General features: G+C 27.4%; 1 protein-coding gene across 2 annotated transcripts in view; it reads left to right on the forward strand.

The window, feature by feature from the left end:
* The first annotated feature begins 12,224 nt into the window (after window positions 1-12,224).
* The window catches only part of LOC107441632 (GTP-binding protein Di-Ras2), a 65,944-nt gene continuing 62,652 nt past the window's right edge, over window positions 12,225-15,516 (forward strand). The window contains exon 1 of one of the 2 annotated variants that reach the window (XM_016054969.3): window positions 12,225-12,667. The gene's annotated coding sequence lies outside the window, so the exon portion shown is untranslated. The remainder of the gene's footprint in view (window positions 12,668-15,516) is intronic. The other variant, XM_071183965.1, reaches the window with a different exon arrangement.

Genomic DNA, 15,516 nt, shown 5'->3' on the forward strand with positions numbered 1-15,516 from the left:
TATTATCTGTGTGTATCTGTGTGATAATAACGGTTTTGATTGGTTATAGTGAGTGTCAATTATGATTTTTTGTTTTAAGGCTTTAGCTTTTTCCAAAAATAAATAAAATTTATTGCACTATCATGAGATTACAATAATTTCTTTATACTATAAAGACGGTCTGACGTATTTCTGATTCGCTGTTTCTAAGCTGGCAGACTCTTAATTATATATCTGAAAAGCTTTCTGGTTTTTGTGAAGCATTTTCTCAGAACAAAAGAATTGAGATTTTTAATAATAAAAAAGAAAAGATACAGATACTTTTTGATGTCATCAGCAAAAAATTTAAAGTTTTCGTGCATTGCCCCTAAATAATTTATTTCTACCTTTTCAAGTCAATATTTTTGTGATTCAATAATATTCCCTGCTACTATTCGGTGGAATTTAAATCATATTTAAATCTAGATAATTAAAGCTAAAAATATTGTTTTCATTATATAATTATATGATAGATAAAAATATCTTTGTATAGCATACATGAACTTGCCATTTTATGATAAACATTTCAGTAATGGTTTATTGTTGTTAAACCGTCAAACATGCTTAAAAGGAGAACAAAATAAATTCCATTATATTTTATTTATAATAAATATTTTGTAAAATATTTATTATAAAATAAATATTTGACTTGTAAAACATGGCTTATGAAGCATATATTCTTATAAAGCGTATACTTATACTTCTTGCCAAAACATACACGGTGATTCTCACGAAATATAACAATTTAGTCACTTGCTCCAAAATCTAATACTATATTACTAAAAGAACTTTTTCTTTTAAATTTTAATAAATAGCATTGCTGTTAGTATTTCAAAATGATCTTGTACTAGCATTGGCTGTTTTGTGTATTTAAAAAATTTAATTAAATTTCAAAATGTCATTTTCCTGTTATGTCACAAACAATATTTCCAATAGTAAATAGCTTCAAAACATCCCATAAATTTTTCAATATCTAATTTTTTTATCTCAACCGTTGTAAGCATTTCCAGAATATATGCGGAGGGTATTATTTACAAAAACTTGGTAGAAAATCATTTTTTCTGTCAATAATTTGTTTGTCACAAAAAAATCTGTCATTTTCCTGGCTACTTTAATTTAGTGATTTGTAGCCAAAATAGATAGCGGCACCAATCAGTATCTTATGTTAATAGATTGATTAGAATACCATTCTATCTGAGCATGTCTTTTTGCATGAATAAAGTACCAACTTTCTGGTTCAAAATCTATTTCAAAAGTTTTTTCAAGGCAATTAGGTTTTTATGCTGTCATTCTCCTGTCTTCTTGAAATCATTAATTACATAAACTACATAGATTTACCTGAGCTACTTCCAGAAATCATGTTGTTTTCTGCGGAATGTAAACATCTTAGGTCGAAATGTTAAATTAAAGTAAAGTTATATGCTATGAAATGGCGAATTGTCATTATCGTGGTTGTCATTTTCCTTCCAGGACATTAAATGCCAGGACATAGAAACAGCTACCAGAAAATTTTTTAAACAGTTCAATGTAAAGAGAGAAAGCAAGCATTAACCTAATACCAAGTTTATGTAACATTGTAATATGCTTGAATGTAATCAAAGTCATTTTTTTATTTAATGATTGATTATTATACACAATTTTATTCTGTACATATCAGCAACGAAAACATTTTTGATTCTTTCTATAGTAGATAAAAGAATTAATTTAAGCAATTCATGGTCCATCTAACTCAAAGGCTTAAGTTGAGTTACTTACTATTAGCTTAAAATGACTGTTTTTTTTTTTTTTACTTCTAAGCTAATATGTCATTTTCCTGGCATTCAAAATTTGGTGAATTTCTGTTTTATTTCTTTTCTTGAACAAATGTCAATAAACTACACTGCTACGTGTAAGATATTAATAAATGTAACTAAATAAATATACAAAAAAAATTTGTATTATTTTGAAGACTTTAAATTTGAAGACATTTTTTGTTCCGAATTGTCATGTTTCCAAAGAATCACCCAATCAAGCAAAATGATTAACGTAAAACAATTAGAAATAATTTTTCTCTCGTAAAGTAATAAAAAATCTCAAAAACGAATTAAAAAACGAAGTATTAATGGTATAAACAACTTTTAATTAAGCAATTTTTTTTCTATTTTCTGTGATTTGGTGGAAATAGTTCTAACACTAAATCACCTTTAAACTTTTTTGTAGGAACCCTTAAAGTTTAAAAATGCACTACATACTGTAATAAAAGATTCAGTTGAATCTTAAGATAGTTTAAAATGTCTTTATATCTAGTCAATGTTTTTGGAATATTTATAAAATGAAACAATGTAAAAAAAATAATTAAACTATGCTTCATTTTACTCCTTTTACTATTTCAAAAAAAATTGTCGAAGAATGCAGTTAGTAAAACGAAATATACAACAAACCTTCCATAAAAGGAAATTAACGACTTCAAAACTTGGCATCCCCCCCCCATTACCTTTTTCTCTCTCCGAGGCTTTTATGAATTCCGTCAATTTCATGATTTTAACTTCATTCGATCTTCAATAGAGTTAAAAATGCAGCAATGACTTATTTATAGGATTTAGTAACTAAATAAACGTTTGCCTTTATAAACTAAATTCCTTCTCCATAATGGAAACAATTAAGTATAGCTATGCGCCTCATATTTGTATCGGAATGGTTTATGTGACCCTGACCTTAATAGAAAGACCTTGACCTTATTTAAGGAGTCTCTCTGGATTTGACCAGCCAAGAAATTCATTCAAATGTATTTCTTTCAGACTCACCTTTCATTCAAAAGGTCAACTGTAACAACCCCGAGATATTCTTTACAAATAAGTTATGTTGTAAAGCTATAGACGCATTATTTCTTAATGATGAGGTGTTAAAAAATGGCGGACTCGGTTGAAAATTTGTCATTTTGAATTTTAACATGGTTATCATCATCATTATAGTGAAATGTAGCGCCACTCATTGGCTCGCGGACCTCAATGAGCGGATGGATTATCGATGTTGCCATGGAAACTTTGACGTCAGCCAGCGTAGGTTTTGGCGTCTTTGGAATAATTCAGTTAAAACAGAGCCAAGGGAAAAATAATCGCCAAAGGCGAGGAAAGAAATGCTGATCAGAGATTGAATTAGATAATTTTGGGTTTGCTCTGAAGCTCTAACTTATGGACCTTCCTTTATTGATCAATTCATATCCGGTTTGAGAACACTTTTTCAGGATACGAGAGCCTTTTTTCCGGATCTTTAGTTTCCGACCTATGTGTTTTCAGTTCTTTAATTAAGCTACTAATAAAAGCTGTTTTATGCTATTTTTATTTTGCCCATACTATTTTGTATATAGTTGCGTAAAAGATAAATTGCAAAAACGGATTACTCTAAGCAAATTAAACGCTTTTTAATTGTTTTCAACGCATAATACTTCTGTTAATAACAATTAAGATTTTAATTACGTCTTTTATAATTTGTGTTTAAAGTTTTGGAGAAATTTCATTAAAAAAATATGATTTTGTACTATAACATATTTTACTTAAAATATGTTATACTATAACATATTTTGCTTTTGCGTTACTTTTCAAAAGTAACGAGTAAAAGTACAATTAAGAGTTTAAATACAAAACAAAAAAGCAACGATTTTAAAGTACTTTTCGTGGAAATTAAAAATTCAAATTAATTTTAAATTTTATCAAAAAAAAATTAAAAAAACATTTTTTTTAATTCAAAATACAATAAATTTTAATTTAAATGCAAAAAATTTTAAATTCAGGAAAAAGATACAAAATTCATTGAAATAGTGAACGCTAAAAATAGCGAGACTAAAAAAGAAATCAAAATTTAAATATTTGCATATAAAAAGAAATTTTAAGTTATTTTAAAAGTACCAAATTTTTAGAAACTTTATTTTTAGTTTCGAAATTTGTAGGGATAAATTAATTTCTTGAACAAATTCGATAACATTATAATTTTTGTTTAAAAAATTAAGTAAAAAAAAATTATTCATATGCGGAGAACACTTTGATTCATTGAATAAAAAATTACATTTTGTTTTTATGAAATATAAAATATAAAAAAAATTTAATTTTAAATAAAGACGATTTTTTAATTCATTCTTAAATTCTTAATAATCAAAGATTGAGTTCAAAAGTTTTATTTTTAAATTTATTCATTTTATGAACTAAATGTTTATATGGCAAAATCTAAAGAAGGAGAAAAAATAGTTTTTACTCAAAATCAAAGAAATAATAAAACTCAAGAATTTTTTTATATTATATTTTAATGAAATAAAACATAATTTTTGTGTTTTGAAACTTAAATGCCGATAAATAATTTAATTTTTAGGCAAAAGATGTCTGGTTTAGTAGCATTAAATAAATTATTGAAAATATTTAGAAATACACACATGGTTGACAAAAATATTGCTTGTCAGCATTAAGTAAATGGATTCATTTTCATTAGCGATAGCAAGCATTTTTTTCTAAAATGTAAATTATTATTCCTAATTGACTAGAATTTTCATTTTTATTTCTTCATAATTTTGTTGATCCACTTAGTAAAACACGTGTATTTTTTATTTCAAAAAATGTAATAAAATTATATGAATGACATTTTATTTTAGAACTACAGTCGCGGAATAACTGGTGATGAATGACTAGAATGAATAATTGCTCAAAATGCACAGCATTGAGTTAACTATTAGATAATGTATACTTTTGTTGTTTAATTACATAGTTATTACATTTTCAAGACGTTCATTCAAATCTGCAGAATTTTCTACTGTTTAATACAGTTAATACTGTAAAATACTAGTCTATTTAAATTCTGAATAAAGTAACGATTTCTCGTTTCAAATACTTGTACTTTTTCCCGATAAAAGTAAGGAAGATCAAGTAAAAGTACTAAATTTAAAAAGTGACGGAAAAGTACAGACTTTTTACTTCCATTACAAGTAAAATAAAAGTATTGCCATGTATGTTAAGAAGATGTAAAAATAAAAATGAGAAATAGTTTTTTAGAATTAACATCAAGGGCGGTTCGCTAACATAAGTGATTCAACCCTAAATGAAATATTTTTAGTTTATTTTCTGAAAAGGGATATATTATAAAAGCAAATTATGTAAGTAAAGCTACTCTTGCTCCTAAAAAAGAAAGAAAGAAAGAAATGCGAAATACACAACCTAGAGATGAACTAGTGTGCTTTCCTTTGTTGTCTTGCTTGTACAATTGATGTTTTTCTCTTTTTTTCGACATTCATAGTTTAAAGCTCCTCTAACTTCCAAAGAGCAATAGCGTAACCAAATTCAGAGAGCAATACCGTAAGTATTACAAAGAGCAATAGAGTATCCAAAGAAGGGAGTAAAAATTACAAAAATTTTACCTATACTTCGTTGCAGGTTAAGAAAAGAGTACTGTGGTATAGAATTTTAAGTAATCATTCGAGACTACATTCAGTTCCGTTTTATTTCATTACCAAATTATACAAATATGCTTTCAAAAGAATATAGAAGTTTTTAAAAGTTAAACACGTCAGACAGAAATTCAATTCATGCTACGTCTTAAGATGTATATCAAAAAATTATTAAAAAGAGGTTAGAGTTTAGTAGTTTTTCTGGAATCCTAGACTTGGCATAGACTTGACGACATATTTCGATAAGTAGGTAGAGCATTCGTTCTTAAAAAAGAAACAACTATATGACTCTGCTAGAGCATTGGATTTATTTTTATTCTTATACACATTATTATTCTTTCATCATTTCCTTAAAATGCTAACAGAAAGGCGTAGATTTGTTACGGTTTTTAGATATCATTTTTATTCTTCCTTATTGCATATTAATTGATTATTCAATAAGTTTTGTTCTCCTCATTTCACACGATTTAAGAACGCAAACAAAAAGAAGGTTGTGCGACATCGCTTCAAGAGTTGGTGATGTTGCTATTCGTTCGCGCTACGAACTTGGCATCCATTTGGCGCGTATTTAGATGCAAACCGGCTTTCTCCAGAGAGATAATGGTTTTTTCTTCATTTGCAACAGAGTATAGTGATTTTTAATAACTTGCAAGTGCTTATTTTCATATACATTTAGTTATTTCAACAAAAGAGTAGAAAACTTTTTCAATGCTTTTATTATCAAATTTTCTTCTCAAGTTTCACTCTTACTACAAGGAATGAAAACAAATTGTAAACTTCCATGCCGGCTATAGTAAATCAAAAAATATGTTTCTTGTTACTACAATAATTGAAATAACGAAACGTTCATCACGAAAGGGACAGATGGCTAGAAATTAGTTAATTGCTTACAGTCCTTCGCTCTAACCAACAGTTCATTTTTTAATTAGCTGAGCGAGCAGAAAATCAAAAAATGATTAGGAATTAAAAGTAATGTACAGTGTGCCAAAAAGACAGACCATCCTGAATAACTTTTGATCTAATGATTGGATCTAAATGTTTTAGGACTCAATTTTAATGGTTCGAGAGGGGGGACTTTAAATATGCTAAATAATTAGTGCAAACGATATTTTAGGTTACGAAATTAGACAAAAAAACGTACTATCTCTGAATAAACATACCTTTTTTTCTCAACGGATTCAGATTTTTGACCCCCAAAATATAGGGCGTAGCCGCAAAATATGATCCCTATAGTTTGGTTTGGAGAGAGATCTAAAGTATGGATCCCTTAATGTTAATTTTACTTTTTACGTATTTCGCGCTATCTCGAGAAATATTTAATCGAATTGAAAAATGTCTGCGCACAAATATAAAATTCATTTATCCAAGGATAATTTCATACAAAAATAAATTTTAATAAATATTTATAATTTTTTTATTATTTCATTTAACAATAGTCCAAAAACTTTTGAATTGTACGGTCTACAATTTTTACATCATTTTAACGCATGTAATTTCACATAGCAAAATACAAAATTTGAGCTAAATCTTCTCAATAGTTCCTGAGAATTCGAATTTTTAATATACTTCTTTTAATTTCGAACTCTCATGAACTATTCGACCGGTTTCGCTCAATTTTTTTTATTTTGCCTCGTAAAATTGCATACTTTAAAGTGATGTAAAAAGGTGCATGCCTTACAATTCAAAATTTTTGCTCGACTATGATTAAATAAAACAATAAAAAAGTAATAAATATTTACTAAAATTTATTTTTTGTTTGGAATTATTTTTGGAAAAACAAATTTTATATTTGAGTGCAATTATTTTTTAATTCGCTTAAAAAGTTCTTGAAATATGGCAAAATAGGCAAAAAGTAACATTAGCATAAGGAGTCTAAACTTTGGATTGCTCTCCTGACCAAACTATGTGGACCGTATTTCCCAGATTGTGGCTACCCCATATATTTTGGAGGTCACAAATCCGAATACGTCGAGAAAAAACAAGTTTGTTCTGAAAAAGAGCGTTTTTGTGTCTGATTTCGTAACTTAAAACATCGAACATATTTGATGACATCCCCTCGAACCATTAAGATTGAGTCCTAGAACGGGACTATCCGATCATTAGTTCAAAAGTTAATCAGGATGGTCCGTTTTCTTTGTTGTTGTTGTTTTTTTGTTTTCATTGTTGTTGTTTTTGTTTTCGTATTGCACACAGTACAAAAAAGTTGTTTTCATGGGTTCCGTCATCGTGTTAGCATACCTATGCACACACTAGTAATTCTATGAAACATTTCTCGGTATAATGCTGACAATTGATTCCTTAACGTCGTAAACACAAACTAATCGAACTATCAAAAAGTTCGGTGAGCACCAGCTAATCTCAGAAATTAAGATGACGCATGCGGAATACAAATCATGTCGCTACCACAAACCAATGGTTTCGAAATTATGGAACCTTTGTAATTTCCTTGACCAACAACTAGTTGTTGTGGTAGTAATTTAATTTTTTGTACCCTTCTAGCCACTACTTTTTACCATATTTCTAGGACAGAGGTAAATTCCGAATTGAAGGAACAGTTAGTTTTTAGAGGTATTCCAGTGTCTAATAATACGTTTGCATTCATAATTTTGAAATCTACATAGTTAATTCCTTTTAATTTATATATATATATATATATATATATATATTTACAATAAAGATTTATTTTATATTTTATGCCACTGTCTTCACCTTTTTAATGTTTGCTTTTTAATTTATTCATAATTTGATGATTTGGTGGTCTTAAATTTTACAAACTACTTGAAAAAATAGAAAAAGATTTTTAACTCCTATTCTCAACACGTTTCAATTGAGGGATTTATTGAAACTTTTATGAATTTACCACGAAAATAAAAAAATAACAAAAAAGTTTAACTTATAAAAAATGTGTGAAGACACGCTTTTATGATTCTCAAAACGTGTTTTAAAATTTATGAAGTAACTTGTCTAGAAAAGTGTGAAGCATCTTGGAACATTAGAAATTTCTATGAGTGCCATGGCAACACTAACAATATTCTTATTTCATCTATGGTCTTAACACATACATGATACAACTGTGACAATTAGCTTTGGAATAATTGACTTGGCGAGAGAAAGAAATTTTATTCGTCAAAAGTAAATGATTTTTTATTTTCTAAAAAGGAAATTATGAAGCTTTTCTACTGAATTTTATTTGAGTATAGAAAAGAGGAGTTTAAAATGTGTTAGCTATAAGAATGTATTGATAGTGCATTTAAATTGATCAATATTTTAATTTTATTTCAACCATGTGAAATAGTAAAACTGTAGTTTGGCACATGATCGACGGTACAATATATTTATGATCTTTAAAATTTTTGTATCCATTAAGCCTTTGTAATCTTTTAAATACTGGAAGTCTTATACAATATTATCAAGTAACAATTTTTATTATTTACTTTAATTAATATATTTTAAGTTAGGTGACAGTGGACTTGCGTACTTTTTTAATTTCTTTGAGTACATTTTTAATTCAAGGCCTTTAAAAATGAAACTTTTGGTTGACAGCATAAATATAGGCTCAAGTTATCTAAATATTTGTCCAAGATTGATGTTTGAATCAAAGCGTATCCCCCAAAGTTCAAAGTTAAGCATTTGACGCAAATGGGACATCGGCAATATCCGGTGTCCCTTTCATACATTTTTTACGCTAGAATTACAATTAAAAATATTGTTTTATTTATAAAAAAAACAGTCTAACAGTTACTAAAAAAATCTTTTAGATTATAATAATTATATTTGTACTAAAATATAACAAAAGTAGTTTGAAAAAAGTTTTTAATTTATATTCAGAAATGTATTAATTATTGATTGCGTAAATTAAAGAAATTTCAATGGTGAACAACTGTTTCTCTTGGATCTAAATAACTATAAATAAGTGAAAATTTGAAAAATTACTGTTTGATTTTACCTTTAACTTAGAAAAAGACACCATTGTATTTAATAACCGTAACACTGCTAAACTTTTCACTTATTTTGACATAAAACAAAATAATGAAAAGAGTATGAAAAGTATGTTTTATAAAAATTCTTCCTCAAAGGGTTAAATATGCAGTTGCACCTTAGGAACAGTTAGCACTTTCTTCTTGAGTAATACACTAAATTTTATTTTGAAACTCTTGTGTTCAAAAAAACCATTTTTTAAAGTAACATGATTATGTATTTTAATATTGTCTGATATTATTAGAAATCATTGTCGAAATTAGAAGTTAAACAGTGGAATATGTTCCAATACACAACACGTTCCACTATACTTTTTAAAAATTATTGCAAAGTCTTATAATTACCAAAAACTTTTTACTGTCTATTTTTCTTAGAAGAAAATTAATACTTTTGGTTAGGACAATAATAAATTAGAGTGCTTTTTAAACAGAATGTTTCACAATTAAAAACACTTAAAGGGAATGGTGCTTAAATAAAACAGTTTGAGGTGCTATAGAAATAATCCTAAGAATAGAACTAAAATTATTTCTAATCAATATATTATTATTATATTAATAATGATTCATTGATAGTATAAGTATAATAATATTATAAGTATAATTATTTTCAAGATTGTTTTCAATTTATATTAAACTTCAATTTTTATTTAAATCTTAAAAAGTGTTAGGTTTTACAGAGCTGGACGAACTATTATAAAATTTTTCTCTAATTTCAAGCTTTTAATCATAATTTCTTGAAAATAATAAATTTAAAAATTTTGAATTTCTTTAAAGGAATTTATGATTTTATAACACAGCAAAATTGTCTGTATTTCATAGCAGCGTTTTTACTTTGATTTTGAAAGTAAATAGCTATGGAGTACTTCCTATTGCACTGATTTTTTATACTTATTTAATAAAGACTATATAAATGAAACTCTTGATTCAACGTCACTTCGAATTAAAGCCTCAATCCAAGCCTTATTAAAAGGTAAAATGACCATACAAAAGAGAAATATTAAGCGAACATGTTAGAAAAAATTAATTAATTCTTGTTTTTTGCCTTTTATATTTAAATTATTAGGGGAAGAAAACTAGAAAAAAAGTTTAGTTATTACAGCACGTTTAAAACTGCATTATAAAAAAAATAAATAATTTTCATGCTCAGCTTCATTTCTCTGAATTATAGTAATAATTTATCAAATGCAGTTTATGGGTGTGTGAATTTGTTACTTATCATCCGTCTACTGTATAATTTGGCTGTAGGAAATGGTTTCACGTGAACAGGTTGTTTCTTTTTTATTCTTTTAACAGTCTTTCTACCGTTTAATCGAGCATCTATGCTTGAAATTTTTATTACCTTTATGATTAATGGAAATCCACCTTTTTTTACGGGTAATGGTTTCGAAATACACTTCACACACCCAAATTAAAGAGAGACATCTTTTTTTCTGCCATTTCATGAGCCAACTGACATATTAAGGATCTTTTTTAAGGAACAAAAACTTAATGTTCCCTGCTAAAATTTTGCATTAAAGCTGTATAATGATATCCATATGCATAATTGCTATTTCTTATTTATTTTCCATTAAAAAAAAATATGTTCGAATTTAAGTTTTAATGGAGGATTCCCCTCTCCTCCTACAATACCATTTGACAAAGATGGGACAAAAGTGTCCCTTTTATATATTTCTTTTCTGACACTCTAATCACAAGTAAAATGCATTTCGGTATTTTTTATTTATAAAACTCTTAGATCTGCGAAATAACTGCGAAAAAGTGGAAGTTGAATTTGTTGGCAAGTGAGCCGTGTTTAGGAGATTTTATCTTTAATGCGTCGATGTTTCATGCTGTATCTCATAACCATAAATTATTAAAATTCTAAATATTATATTTTTCCCATTACTTTGCCCTAATTTAAAACAAAATAATTAAAAAGTATTAAAAATATCTTTAATAAAAATTCTACATCAAAAAGGGATAGTGTAAAAAGTTATTCCTTAATATTACTTTAGAGTTTGAAATAGCTATTAAGATTCAGATTTATAATTTTATGCGTTGACAGAATACAGTTTAATTTTACCATTTGCAGTTTTATTATTTTATTATTTACAGTTTTATTATTTACCGTTTAATAATTGTAAAACAGCAAATATATGATTTCATATTGCTGCATATTGGAGTGAGATTATTTAAAAATGTAATAAAAGATAAGCCAACTTATAGTTTCAAGTTTTAAATTTTGAATAAAATAGAAAATTGAAAAATTTACTATAAAAAAGAGCAAAATCAAAAAGGGATTCATTAATTAAGCATTACTTGTGAATGCCGTAAGGTAAGTGAAAAATAAATAATTAATAGAAAAGTTTTACTTATTGAAATCTGTGAGAAATTTATTTTCTTGCTTCTGAAATAAAAATGCATGCATAAAATAAATTTTTAAATTTCAAATCGTAACAGTTTTAAATATGGTTTATAACCGATATACTAATAAATTATATACGTATAAAAATAACTTTAACTGCATACCATTTCTAATTTTAAAAGAAAGGAATAAACTTAGCATAAAGTTTAGTAAAGTAACTAATTTTATTTCAAACCATCGAATGATTTCTATTTAATTACAACATTAGAAAATCTCAGAGAATACCATAACTTTAAAAACAACAACAATTGTTCGATTTCTTCGCGTAGGAAGCAACTTCCGAATAATACCACTGATTACTTCTGAGTGAAATCAACTCCTCAGCCACCCTTACAAATAACGCGTGGTCTCAAAATAAACAATTTGGCGACAAAGCGTAAAATCGCCAATTTCTGGGAAGCACTATTGCCACCTCCTTACAGCTTCCTGGTTAAATTTTTGTTGCGCACATCTTTAGAGATCCGGTCGTCGTAGAAGGCTAAAGAGCGCACGCATCTCTAGCAACTCTCCATTCACATTCGACGAAATATTTACGAGTGGGTGCTTGGCGAGATAAGGCGGAGAAGAAGAGGGAGAGCAACATTTATTATTTCTCCTCTCTTCTTTTTTTCATCATTTTTATTCCATCGTTCATGAATATGGTGAACGTATGGTGCAGCACGCCTACTCATTCTCATCAACAAGTCGCTTCGTAGCAGATTTAATTCTGCAAAGATCTAATTGTCACCTTGACGACATCGGGTCTCATTTTAAGGTGCTTTATATTTAATTAAAAAAAACGATAAAAATATAGATATTTTATATTTAAATACGTATATATTTAGAGCTGTTTCTTATTCGTAGAGCAATAATCTGTAAAAGGTAAGCAATTAGTTTTATTTCGCTTGTTTTTTTCTTTTGCAAGATTGGTCCATATTGCATCTTTTCTTTTTTATACAATTGTAGCATGAAAACATCTTTTATATTGACTTATAAAATACGCGTAAAAAACTCACTATATATTTCGCTGTCACTTTTTTTTTGTCAATTTTGACACACCCTTATTGTTATTGAGTTTGCGTGCATTCTCAGAAAAAAATTCAATGTTGCATCATAATACGGTGTTAATTTACATCAGACCATAATAAATTAAACCATATTTCCTTACTAAAACCAAGAAACCAGATAATCAGGCTGTAGGATTCAAGTTAATTCCTTATTGTAGTAGCAAATTTGGATGATAATATGTTTCAATGCGCACCAAGTTTTTAATAACAATTAACAAAATATTATAATCATTGACAGTATTTATTTTAATTATTACTTTACTACAAATTAGTCAATACTACATTACTACAAATACTCAAACATTTTTTAAAGTTTTCAATAAAATAAAATGGATATTCATTTCATAGGAAAAATCGATACATTAATTATTAGATCTTCATAGGCAAATAAAAATACATTATAATTCTTATAAAATATATTTTGTAAGCATTTAGCATATATTTATAAATAAGAGCTTACACAATGCTCACTAAATAATGAAGAGTTTTTCACATGGAACAAATTGAACTTTGCAAAGTTCATGAACTTTGCCTTTTCTGAAATTACAAGAAAATTATACAATTAACAGATGAATGTTCAGAAAATATGCATAAATATTGATAATTAGTCAACTTTAAATAAATTCTTGTCCAGATACATTGAATTTTTACATTATCAAATCACATGTTATGAAACTACTATTTAATAACCCTAATAGATTATAACTCTTTACGGTAGTATTAAGTTGATATATAGTTGTCACACCTGTCGTAATTAATTTATGTTAAAGGAAATAAAAATTTTATTTTCCTTTATTTATATAGGCATCTGATTTATGTAAGCACATCCTCTATTTATATAGGCATGTGATTTTTCCGCTAATTTGCGGAAATCCGTGAAATTCAAGACCGTTGATTCGCGGACTTCCGCAAATCTCAAGATCGTTCCGAGAATCAATAATTTATTTTCCGACAAAATTTTCGCGGAGCTCCACTAATCCAAAAATTTAATTTTTGTTACATAAAATCTGGTTAACGAGACATTTATTCCATCCTTACCAGCGTCCTCTTTTTCTTCTTTTTCCCATATTCTCATTCACGCGCAATCATGATTTTTTTTACGCAAATATGTTAGAGAAAAACATAATTTCGGAAAAAAAATTCATTCATAAAACTTTGAACTTAATGAACTACTACTGAAGGCAAACGCAAGAGTACAAAATTTGTTATTTTAAAAGTATTTCCGAAATGGCAAACATTTAAAAAGTTGGCTGGAAATATGGTGATTTTCTCATTTTTTTAAACTTATTTTTTTAATTCGTTGAAATTTTTTTACACAAGTCCGGTTTTTATTTAATCAATTGACTTCAATTAAAATTACCCTTTTTTTAATAAGCATCAATTAGATCGAATCAATTTATAATATGATGACATGAGAATCTCGAATCACGTATTTCAGTAATCTCTTTTCAGCGCACTCAATACCACCATATATCCGTGTTTCTATCTTATTATTAGATAAGAAAAAAATTTATTTATCTCTTCACATTTTATAAATGTTACTTTTGTGCATAAAAACAAGTCTTTTGAATATCCCCTGCTATGTACAAGAAAACAAAAAGTTAAATACTAAAACAAAACTACACATTGAGAAAAAAATTTCAGATAATTTCTTTTTCCAGCAATCACATGTCTGTATATGCAAGGAGGAAATTTTTTTTCAGAATGAAAAAAAAATGTATAGCACTTAACACAATTTGTGAAAAATTATTTTTATCATAATACTATCTTCAAAATCTGTAGACCTAATTTGGCAGTTTTGTTCAATGCAGTAAGATCAGTAAAGGTTCTTGCTGAAAGCGAATTTACGATTGAAAAGAAACTAACTACCACAAAAGGTCAATGATTTCTTGAATCATATATTTTTTTTGAAGACCAATTAAGTAACATTAGCTATTAATTTTTTCCACACATATATAATTACTAAACTCGCTACATATTTTCGTTATAATCAAAGAAATAATTCTTACAAATTCTCACTGGTATTTCATGTCTCATGTTTGAATTCTTGTCAAGAATGACGTAAAATGAAAAGTATGCACATTAGAAGTCGCAGTTTAATATCTATGTGGGGAAAAAAACGAAAATGTTCAGTAACTAATATCAATTATTGTTCAGATCATGAAAAGCTAAGCAGTAATAAAAATCATCAAAAGCCTTTCATTTTTCTAATGGGAGTCTAAGGGATTTGTCTTTCCATAAGCTTTGTGAAATAAACTGGTTTTCGATTATTTTAATCCCTCCCTTGCTCTTACAGACTTCAATTATAATTTGTCAGAATCTGAACACATTTTTACTCTTTTGCCCTCAAATGTTAATTCATGATCACAAATGATTTTCACCATCGTGTTCTATAGTTTTTTCTAAAATATATTCCTCAGTGACCGCCCTTAATATATATTTTTATAATCCCTGTAGTTAAAGTATACACATCACAAATTTATACTGAACTGTAAACATCAAACCCAGTTTGATTGTTGGAGAAAACAGAAAGTATTTTAAATGTAGTTTTCTTAGGCAATAAAATATGTTTTGAAGGTATTACTCCAACTTAACTTATCATTGAATATTAATTTGTGATCCTTAATGTGTATACTTTTCAGACGACAAGGATTTTAAATATAT

The sequence above is a fragment of the Parasteatoda tepidariorum genome, chromosome 1 (assembly GCF_043381705.1).
Source record: "Parasteatoda tepidariorum isolate YZ-2023 chromosome 1, CAS_Ptep_4.0, whole genome shotgun sequence".
NCBI lineage: Eukaryota > Metazoa > Arthropoda > Arachnida > Araneae > Theridiidae > Parasteatoda > Parasteatoda tepidariorum.